The sequence below is a fragment of the Crocodylus porosus genome, unplaced genomic scaffold (genome assembly GCF_001723895.1).
Source record: "Crocodylus porosus isolate Cpor-Errol unplaced genomic scaffold, CroPor_comp1, whole genome shotgun sequence".
In the NCBI taxonomy this organism is placed as follows: domain Eukaryota; kingdom Metazoa; phylum Chordata; order Crocodylia; family Crocodylidae; genus Crocodylus; species Crocodylus porosus.
This window is the reverse complement of record NW_017728906.1, coordinates 53,851,408-53,863,700: the sequence shown is the minus strand read 5'-3', so window position 1 is coordinate 53,863,700 and position 12,293 is coordinate 53,851,408.

The following is a 12,293-nucleotide window of genomic DNA, read 5'->3' as shown; positions in this document are numbered from 1 at the left end:
CGCTGCTAGTTGCTGTCAGCAACATGTGTTGCCCAACAACCCCACACAAGGGCCACCCGACCAGCTTCTCCTTGTGCATATTGTCCTTGGGCACTGTGCTGCTGCCTGGCCACTGCCTGTTGCGCTTCTTCAGCCCACACCTGGCTGAAAACCTCTCCGTGGGTCTCACAGATGTGCACCACACAGGCTACCACTACAAAGGCCATGAAATTTTCTGGCTCCAGCTCAAACTGGCACGTAAGTGCCCTTTCCTTTGTCCTTTCAGTCAGCCAAACACACGTTCAATGGCCAGCCTGCAACTGCTCAGACGGTTGTTGAAAACCAGCTTCTGCGGGACCATAATGTTCCCTGTATAGGGCATCATGAGCCAGATCTTTAGGGGTAGGCAGCATCCGCTAATATAGCCGGGGGAATGGCAACACCATGGATCACTCTCGTGAACTCCTGGTGCATAATGTCCTCTCTGTGAGGCCAGGGAGCGGGGAGTTTCTGAATACATGCACATCATGCACACTGCCGCCCACCCTGTAACAGTGTTCATGAACCAGCCCCGGCAGTCCACCATAACTTGCAGGATCACAGAGGCAAATCCTTTCCCATTTGTGAAAGACCTTCCCCTCCACAAAGGACACAGCACTGGGATGCGAGTGCTGTCGAAAGCCCCCACGCAGTTAGGGAACGCCATGTCGTTGAAGCCATCTGACTTCCTGCAGATTCCCCAGGCAGATAAATTTGTTTGCAGTGATGTCCTGCAGCAGCTAGCATACCTCCCTAGTTGCTACCCAGGCTGTGCATGGAGCCACACCGAACCGGTTCATAATGCAGCAGAGGCTGGATGGGGTTGCCAGTTTCATGATGGCAATTGCCACTTTCTTGTCCAGTGGGATGGCCCAACGCATGTTAGTGTCATGCCTCACAATCTGGGGCCACAGCATCAAGACAATATGATAAAGCATCTCCCTGGTCATTCAGAACATCTCCAGCCACTGCTGGTCATTCCAAGTTGTCAGTATGATTTGCTCCTGTGCTGCAAAAAGGTCCTGGGGGTTACAATGGACAATAAGTTGAATATAAGCCAACCTTATATTGGCCTTGCTGCCAAGACAGCTAATGGCATACTGGGCTGCATTGGTAGGAGCATTGCCAGCAGGTCAAGGGAAGTGATTATTCTCCTCTCTTCAGCATTAGTGAGGCCACATCTAGAGTACTGTCTTCAGTTTTTGGCCCCCCCCAGTACAGAAGGGATGTGAACAAATTAGAGTGAGTCCAGGAATGAAAATGGTTAGAGGCCTGTGGCAAAGGACTTCTGAGGAGAGGCTGAGGTAACTGGTCTTATTTAATCTAGGAAACAGAAGACTGAGGGTGGATTTAGTAACAGCCTTCAACTACCCGAAGGATGGTCACAAAGAGGATGGAAGCAGACTGTTCTCAGACAAGTGACAGATGAGAAAACAAGAAGCGATGGTTTCAGTTTGCAGCAAGAGACATTTAGGTTAGGTAATTAGGAAAAACTCTCTCACTACGGGGGTAGTAAAACACTGGAACAGGTTACCCAGAGAGGTTGTGGAGTCTCCTTCCTTGGAGGTTTAAGACCAGGCTAGACAAAGCATTGGCTAAGATTATCTAGTCAGGGATGGTCCTGCTTTAAGCAAGGGGGTTTGACTAGATGACTTCCTGAGGTCCCTTCCAACCCTGGTTTTCTATGTTGCCTAGATTTGAGTGACTAATGAGAAAAATTAAAATCTTGGATCACACCTTCAGCTGCTGTAAAATGGCACAGTTCCATTGAAATAAATACATTACAAAATGTGGAACTATACTAGCTATGACCCTATACAAAGGTGAGAACATTAAACTGCATGCAAGTTCAGGGCCTTATTTCCCCATGGCTTTGTACCTTGTCTAATAAGTCACACTTCTGAAGGGGGGAAAAACACAAACCCTGGCCAAAATTAGAGAACACTTTACACAACCCTGGAATGACTATATAAGAAAAGGAAGTCAAAAATCCAGTCTTGAGTCTGAATAATAGGACAAATACCTGCTATATCTGTGCAATTTGGGTGAAGCCAAACTGTCCTTACACGCATAGCACCGAGTTCAGTATTTAGCCTTGAATGCCTCAGGATACCTGTTCAATTAACATGCTTCAAATTCAAATACATGATTTTGTCATTACAGTTGAAGCCTTCTGAGAAGGCCTGAGTAAACTTCAAGTCGTTTAAGTAATTAAGTTCTGTTGGTCTAAGATTCACCTAAAATTTCATTGTAGGTTAGCTAATATCATTTAATGGCTTCCTAAAAATATACTTCCAGGAAGTCTAAAAATCAGCCTCCCACCCCATTCTCTGCTCAGAGCCCTTTAATAGGGATAACTGGAAATATCCATATATTGTTTTGTCTATTTTGTTTAAATATTTTATTTTATACAGTCTACAGTTTTAGAGTAATTTATTTATATTATCTCAAGTTACTCAGTGGGATCATCTACATGAGATATTTACTGTGAACCTACCTAATTAGCTGTGCAGTAAAGTCTCAGTGTCTGCATGTGTGGCCCTATTAGGCCACAGTAAACTAATCAACTTTGCCAGAGTTTAGTACTTGTAAATACTATCCTACAGTGGCATTCTTTAGTGCACAGCAACATATATGCAGATGCTGATGGGGATGGCTGGGGCACAAAGGTGCTTCAGTGGGGGGCTGCCTTCTGGCTAGCCTTGCACTGAAGTACCCTCATGCCCCAGCCAAGCCCTCTGCAGCACGTTGAATCAGGTTGGAGCAAACCCAGGCTGGCAGGATGTGCCCTTGCCAGAGCTGCTCTGACCCAGCTCAGTGTGCTATGTTCCTGGGTGCTCATGTAGATGTGGTGCCTGGGAGTAATAGAATCTGGCGTGAACTGTGCTGGAGTTTATTGCTCCATGCTAATGCTAATAGCATGTGTAGATGCACCCTGTATACATTTAATAATTTAAATTTGCTCATGTAGCTAAGTAGCTCTTTCCAACTTCATTTAACCAGATATTAAATTAATCACACTGTACTAGCCCCACAGACTCCTACCCTGTTTGAATATCCTTTGTTAACTGAAATCCATGTGTGGCATCTTCAAAACATCTTGTTGCTTAGGACAAAACCATACCATGCAGCACGCTGCTCTCTTCACAGCTGTATCAACTGAAGAGACACATTATGGTAATTACCGCAGCATGGTTGAGCAGCAGATGTGTAATTCAAGTGCTTCCCACTTCTGCAATGATCTGTAGACAGACAGGTTCCTTAGTTTAATCCACACTTTGCCACAGAATACACCTTAGAGCTGAGATCCACACCGGAGACTATAAAACTTGAACCATAACCTCCTCCGCAGTAGCTGGTTTCCCTCTTCTGCTGAGCCATGGCAATTTATTAACATTCACTAAAGATGCGCAACTAGTCCCTGAAGTACTGACTTCTAAATATGCAGCAGGCACCCTACATTTTAAATTAGTAACTTATAATGTGCATCTGTTTTTTAAATATTAAATTAAATGCACTTTGATCACTCCCATGGAAAAAAATGCATTTTACAAGCAGATTAATGAGAGGGTCTCTTGGGGGGTTGGCTTTTTTTGGACATTTATAGGATGAATCACAACAAAAAGACAAGAAGTAGTTACTACTCTTCCTTTAATGATGTCCTTCATTTTCCTTCTTTGACAAATTTTGCTAAATGAACATCTATTTCTCAAGTGAACATCAACTTTGTTGATAGCTCCATCTAAAATTGTGAAGAATAACATCCCACATTTTATGCCATGCCTTGCAGGAGACAGCTATGTAAGGATAAGGAGGACCAAGAAGATTGCCTGTCATAATTGCTCTCTCTGAATCTTAGGCCTGACTGGACCTGCTTTCTCCTCATGCAACCTAGAATGGCTGCAGCCCGTCACAGTGTTGCCTCTATGGATTTCATGGTCTTGCTCAACCATATAAAACTATTTCTGTCATAGGGCTAAACTCATCCTCAGATACACTTCTTGTCTTATCATATACTTATTACTTGTTGAAGTCAAGAGGCTTAACTATAGACCAGAGGGCCACATGTTAACTCTAAATAGGTCTCTATCACTCATGGCAATGGTTGAATGTACTTTTAGTCCCGTAAACTCAGAAATATTTGGACATCGCTAGCCCTAGCATATGAAACAATTCACCATCAAGGCTCACAAATAAATCATTCACGGCACGTTGTACAAGCACGTTTCACTGCTTACACAGTTGGTGCAAGGATTTCATGGAAAGTAAACAATAGGATTTGAAGGATTACTCCTCATTTACCAAACCATCTAAGTCATTTTTCAACCTGTTGAGTATGGTATGTTGCCCTCCAAAGTCTTACAGCTTTCACTGTAAAGCAACAGAAGAACTGTAGGTGATTTGTAGCTATAAAACACTATCAATCAACTTCACAGAAAGTGTGCCTGTGTGCATATAAAATCTCTATTGCTGCTCTTAGAAGCCCTCATCCTCTCCTACTCAATTTTTGCTTTCTTAAAATAGATTATGGTAGTAGGTTTTTCCTGTACTGCTTCAGTGCATTTTCTCTTGCCTACATTTGAATGGGTCTTTCCTTCTCAACTGTATTTGCATGCTTTATCTCCTCCCCTTCAAGACTATCTTGACAAAGAAAAGGACAAGAAATTTACCTGTTTCAAACATCAAAGTTCAAATATTCCCCTTACCCCAAGTTTGCCTTATAAGAGGTATGTGGAGCCATACTTGGCTTTGCCAAGACCTGCAAAGATCTTGGGATACTCACATGGAGAAGATGGCCCAGTACATAGCTGCTTTGGCTTTTCCGTCCCTGTAGCAACATGGCAAGGGATGGGCAAGATACTTGGTCATACAATTTGCTGCTTGGATACTGTTGACAAAAAAGTGAATCTAAATGAGACATGTTCATAAGCCACATATTGATGCTTGCTAAATTAAGAGACGGGGGGGAGGGTCTATAATGGGACATACAGTAACTATCTTACTCGGCAATACTAACAGATACTCTGTGGGTGCATCTATACATTTACTTTACTACAGAGCTGACTAATTAGCTCCCCAGTAAAGCATCACCATCTACACATGCACCCATATTAGGGTGCGGTAAATTAACTAACTCCGCTGTAGGATAGTACTTTCCAGGACAAGTACTATCCTACAGCAAAGTAATTACATGAACAAAAATACACATGTAGATGGTGACCAAGGCTGACAGGGGTACAATGTGCTACAGCATGGGGGCTACCTGCCAGCTAGCCCCACACTGTAGTACCCTTGTGCCCCAGCCAGCCCCTCTGCACCACCATGAGCCTCCTAGGACCCCCACCAGCTGGGGCTGCTCTGCCCAGGCTCAACATGCTGTAGTCCCAGGTGCATGTGTAAAAACACTGTGCCCAAGAGTAATAAAACTCCAGTGTGAACTGTGCCAGAGTTTATGGCTACATGCTAAATACACGTGTAGACGCACCCTGTTAGTAATACTCTGCCCCCAACAGATTCCAAAGAAAAATTCAGTTGATGTCTTTTTTATATACTAAAACACACTATCATATTCCATACCAAATCAAGGTAGCTTTGCATGTTTGTCCATTTATTACTGTTGATCACAGACATAAGGTCAAATTCTACTTTCAGCTATATCAGTTTAATGCCATCAATTCACCCCATTTCGGTACTGAAAAACATGGATTCGTTTCCACAAAGTGGTCTAGCAGGGCTATGGAAATGAGAAGCAATATTTTGCATCTAGATTTAATAGTATTTTATGATCTGGAAGCATAGTTAGAATTTACTGGATTGGATCTCAGAATGCTATGGCAAATGGTCACAAATGCTTATGAAATAAACAGACAGTCTTCTGAGTGGAGATCACCTGTCCCAAGATGCGTCTCCATACAGCTGATCCACTTCATTGGCATCTACAGACATCACCCAGGCCCATCTTCAAATGTGCTCTGGGAATGTCCCCGCAAATGAATTCCCATAGTGCACAATAAGCAAGCAGATGTCTTCCTAGTTAAGGCATCATAAACTAATTACCTTTGGTCACAGCAATGTTTTGGGGCACTTGCAGTGTGACAAAGGGCGAGTATATCTGTTTGCTCATTTGTGCCACGTTTGTTTGCACCCTAATTCGCACATTACAGACCAGCCCATCTCCACCACTCTGAAGGTTAGATTTTGTATTTATGTGGCTATATAGTCAATGGGATTACTCTAGATTGGTTTCAACATAAAGGAGCTTAGAATCTGACCCTTAACAGGCCAACACTGTGCTTTTTACTATGGTAATAGTACATTCCCCTGGTTATGCTGCTGCAAATCCAATCAAAACTAACAAAGTCAAAGTAGCTCTCCCGGAGCCACACCAACGTAACAGTAGAATTTGATACTGAACATTTATTTTCTTGTCTTTCTATACAGGCAGTAGCAAATCTGTGTGCTAAACATTATTCTACATTTCTCCATTAGACGAGGATTGAAGTAGAAATGTAATGAAAAGGGGACTGGGCAGAGATCAAAGGAGTTCACACAACTAGGGAATACAGGAACAGGCAAAAGTTCTATAACGTGTGTTAAGCAAGGATTAGTAATCTAAAACATCTTTATGGGCAAGATTCTTTTCTCATTTATTTCACGGGAAATGTAGTACAAGTCCATTGACTTCACCGGTGTAACTGAGAGCAAGATCTGCCCCTATAAGTCTTTAAAGGAGGGCAGCAGTCTTAAGATAGTAGTATCCCATATCTTGAATTAGTAATGACTCTGCAGTCCGTCTCTCAAGAAAGCATGACCTCTTAAGTTATTACCTATAAGAGTCCAGCCTCAGACAGTATCAGTGTCTGTGGGACTCCGCTTTCATTACCCATGCAGGGACCAGCTCTCACTGTGTTGAGCTTGCTAATGTTATGTATTAGCCTGCTTTATAGTTTTGTGTCAAATGCCTTCTGAAATCTAAGTAGATTATATTCATTCCTCCCTTTGCTCTGTCTATGTTCCTTGTGATCTCATCCCTTATTAATATCTTTAGGTCTCGCCTACCACTGAGGTCAAATTAGTCCATAATTTCTTAGCTCCGCCCTAGAACTATAAGGAGAGGATTCTATTTGCTCAAGCGACTCCTTCAGCAACTGCACTTCTTCCAGATAGCTCTTAGCAAAACTCCTTATTTGCTTCATATTCTTTTCTGCACTTTTCTAGAAGATGTCACCTCTGCAGCAAAAACTGTTAGTATTTCCTTAGCAATTTGCACCAGTCTTACTGTAATGCAATTGCCAATGTTATTAAGTTTAGACTGTTCTTTCTGCATCTCCAGCAACACTTTCCTTTTCTTCCTACAGTGAGAGCAACTACATTTTTCAAATATCTCCTTTTTGCTAGTGAAGTTTCTGACAATGCCTATATAACATCCTTCAATTTTTCCACTTTACGCATGTGAAAAATTATCAAAGGGGAGCAGGAAGCACAGGAAATTGGTCATATGTTATTAAACCCCCCCCCCCACTGTCTATCCTTAGAAGTCAGTGCTTATTTATTCTGCCATAACTAAGGACAGAATCTCATATCTGGTCTCCTTGGTTTTCCACTGCACCTTAACCTATCTGGTCATTAGGACAAAGTTCTTTATCAGAGGCAGTGTGCTTCCAAGCATATTTAACACATATTGAAGAATTAATCTGCAATAATACAGTGAATAATAATAATTCACTTTTTCTGTGGTATGGTGGCAGAGCAGTTAAAGCATTTCACAAAAACAAAAATGGACTTAAAAGCAAAATACCAACATTGCTTTTGTTCAGGTTGTGCAGAGCCCTCTTTGCCACTTCTAACTTTCCCCAATCTGTTTTTATATTTGACCAGTGTTGTTTGATATTATTTTCATTTCCATTTGGGATCTGAATCCAAGAGGTTTACAGCATGCCAATGAGTGCTGTAGGCATATCAGCAAAAGATAAAGGCATAGCACACACCTGAGCTTTATGGCGGGCCACTTATTCCATGTCACAAACTTGCAGCAACTGGCATAGCTTCAAAAGACATGTGTTTGATAGACTTCCATTTTTACCAGCACTTATGCAACATGCCACAAAAAATGTCCTAACCATGATTTTCTCCCTCACATCTATTTGTGACTATATGCAACTTGACTATAGTCGCTGCAAAATGCTACCCTGCTGATTACAGTAATGAGTATTTAGACAGTAAATGGTAGCATTAAGGAAGGCATCTGATTTTTTTCCTGACATTATATACTGATAACCTCTTTGAACAGGTAGTATGTCCTTAATTATTAATCATCATTAATTATTTATAAGCCCTTCCATACAAGGTCCATTCCTGCAAAGGCTTTAGAATGCTCAAGTCTGATGACGATGCTTCCTTGCTGGAACTGACATTAGTGGGATGATTCAATTGTTTCAAGTCAAACACTGGCCAAGTCTTTACAGGACTAAGGTCAAGAACTGCTGGCTCTCTTCCCTATTCCCACCCTTCGCCCACCCAACAAGAAAATATATTTACATAACTGTTGTGCATTATTTTGAAAATAATTCATGCCCACAGACAGAGTGGCTCTATGAAACCACCATTTTCAAAACTGCTCAATAAAAATTCAGTTGTTTGGAAAATATAATCCAACTGGTAATCAGTAGTTTTACCAATTATGTTGGTAAAGTAACATTTGGAAGGGCTTCCAACTTGGGGAAAAGTCTATAGGCTTTATGCCATACTGTGGACATACCTGAGACAAAGGCACAGCCAGTTCACATATAAATAACCCCTTGATACTAAGAAGAGTTGTGGTAAACCCTGTTGAAGTCAATGGTTTTAACAGCCAAAATTTCTTTCAAGCTGAACATAAAAAGGCTATGAAGTTTTTTTAACTGCCCAGGTAGCTGAAAACACAGCACAACCCAAAACTTAACACATGCAAGCCTTAAGTAGAAGCTGAAACATGTCTCCCAAAGAGGACCAATAGAGGAAACATATGGCATTATTCCATACTTCTGCATTTTCTTTATTAGCCAAACTATGTTTATCTGGGTATCTGTGAAGGAAGCACTAGAAGAAAATCAGGAAAGCTGAGAAAAAGATAGCAAAGAATTTTCCATCAGTTTTAGAAAATAGATGTTTAAAAAGTCCCTAAATATATTAATGTAGACCAAATAAGATTCATAATGAATAGGAAGTTGACTTACAATATTCATAGACTATTAACTAGTTCTACATGAAAAAAGTAGATCTAATGAAAACCACCTATCATCGTTACTGGGTGCTGGAAACACTTTTGATCAAGTCAAATGGCAGTTGGAAAAAAACAAAAAAAAAAACCCCAAACACCACCCTGTAGATACTTGCAGACTAGGACCAACATTTCATAGCTGGGTAGCAGCTCTTTAATACATATGCAGTCATGAGAGTAAAAATGGATGTTTGTCAGAACATTCTCCCCCCTTAAGTACATATCAAGGATGCCTACGGTCACCTCTCCTTTTTGCTGTGGTAATGGAAACATTTGCCCCATCTGTGGTGTATTGTGCATTACCATTATGCATAGCACTGTTTCTTTAAAATGCTGGTATGTTGTGTGCCTCTTTTGGCAGAAAGTTTGCTTTCAGTTTAGGTTCCTGTTAGAACGATAAAGTTACCAGACATGTAAACTTTGTGGTCCCCTCTCTCCTGGACTAGATTAGTCTGCTCAACACTATGGAGCCACAACATACAACACAATCAGTCAGAAATAATCCAAGTGTACAGTGAATGAATGTGTGGCAAGAGGAACATTACATTACCATTATATGCAGATGAAGTTATATTATTACTAAACCGATTAACACAGTGTCTGAATGATAAAAGGAAATAAATGGTGGCAAGGTTTCAGGATTTCAAATTAACTATGAAAAAAAAAAATCATAACTCCTAAACCAGATAGCTGTAAACATAAATGGGTAACTACTTCATTAAAGTACTTGGGGGTGAATATTATTAAAAAGTGGCAGGACTCATATAGTTCTAATTATGTTCCTTGGAATGAAAGAACCAAAAGAGCCTTAGAAAATTGGCCAAATAAGAAATTTCATGGTTAGATAGAATTGCAACAGTTAAAATGGCAATTTTGGTACCATTTAATTTGCTATTCAAAACTATTATATTGCCATCAAATCTCTTAGTTGAATGGAGAAACCCAGGTGAGTAGAAACCTAGAATAAAAAAACTCCATAATGAAAAGACCTCTTTAAAAGAGGGGTGGGGACTGATGTTTCCAAACATTACATATTAGTATCAAGCCAGTCAACTTAGAAAATTGGTGTATTGGATAATAATTCACAGTAAGTGAAGCTGTGGTAAAGACAGATCAAACACAGTGTCCAACAACCAAACAATATATGACTAGGGCTAAGGAAATTTTCCAGGCCAAATTCAATATATAAATTACCCCTTTATGAAAACAATGAAAATCTAGGATCACAAATAAGAAATTAAGCCCATACCCATCACCTGTGGCACAGATGCATAATAATATTTACTTTAATCCTAATGATTTATTACATATCTTAGGAATCTGGCAAGGTATTAGGATCACACATTTTGGGCAAATATCAAAGAAAATATACTTGGCTCTTTTGAAGAAATACAGCATACCACAGGAGATATTAAAATCCCAATTTTACAATACCTGCTCTTGAGACACTTTTCAACACATCCTCCAAGAAAGGTAAACCTGAATGAAAGCAGTATGACAGAATGAAAGACGACACTGGTCACACCTACAAAACACAGCCCTATTGGCAATTCTTAACAGCTATACAGAAGGAAAAAAAAAAGCACTGTAATGACCAAGTGGGCAAGTGACATTGGATCAGAAAATAGTCTCCCATTCTTTGGTACTATCTGGAACAATGGTTCTAACATGTCCATCTTCACAATAATAAAAGCAATTAAATCCTATATCCATAGCATCTCATTGTAGCAGGACAGGCCCCAAGGGCAATGGTGATGCCCCCTAGTGACCACATTCATCCTGCCCTGCTCACCCACTCTGCTGCCTTGCCTGCCATACCTTGATGGTAAAACAAAGTAGGGAGGCTGCCCTCAGAGGCCAATGAGCTCCAGGTGCTCCTTCTAGTTCTACTTCTTCTTAGGCTCAACTGACCTGCTTGATGCAGGGTTGTGACCCCTGCCAGTTTCAGTGTCTCCTTAGGAGGCTCTGATCCCTCTAGACACTGGCTCTCCATATGGGGATCAGACCCTTCTGGCCCCAACTGCCTTAAGGGCTAAAATTATGACTTCCAGTCACCCCCACAGCCATGGTATTTCTCTGTCCAACTGAGCACTGCAACATATAGCCCTGCTCTCTCATGGTCCAAGCTGTCTGTCCCTATGCTGTGGTCCACCAGATCCCTGATCCTGGCTGAACCACTCTATTATTCTCGCTCTTTAACTGGGCCCCTGTCCCTGAGTTTCTCACTCTATGGGCCAGTCCAGATGAGTGCGCACTTGCCTCTTTCAGCATCTAAACCCCTCTGAGACACTGCAAGACATGTGTGGGAACAAAAAAAACAAAAACAAAAAAAAACCCATTCCCTGTGCTGCATATTTGCAGAATGGGGGCAAAATTAGACCCCTGGACATATGGTAAAAAAGAAAAACAAGACAAACCACCAAAAAACTGCTGCAAAACAGCAAGGCAAGACGCAGTCCCAGATTGCCCTGAGGCAGCTGGATGCTCAGGTTCTCCACAGAGATGCTCTGGTAACCAGCAAGAGTGTCTCCATGCCTGGCCCTTGCCTCGTGCTGAAGCACACTGCCTGCCCACGCAGGGCAAGCAGAGTGCCAGCTGCAGGGACCTGGACCCAGGCTCCATGTGGGGTAAGCAGGGGAGGGGGTTGGAAGAGGGGGGAAGGGACCATGAGGGGTCCCCCACCCAGCTCCAGCACCCCTAGCCCCCTGATGACTGCCCCACCCATCCCCATCCCCCGCTCGCTCCCCCACTTGGTCCCCGCCCCCACTCCCTGCCCCACCCACCCCCACCATCCCAGCACTCAAAAAAAACCCAAAACAAAACAAAAAACAAAAACAAAACCAGCATTCACTGGCCGTAGCAGCAGCTGTTGGGGCTGCTGGGGCCTCATGGCAGAGCCCCTGCCCTGCACAGCTGCCGCTATCAGGTCATATGGGTGCTGCATGGCTGAGCAGGGTGCCAAGCAGCACTACAAGCTGCCTGGGAGCTCAGGGTAGCTCCAGCTTTCACCCAGAGC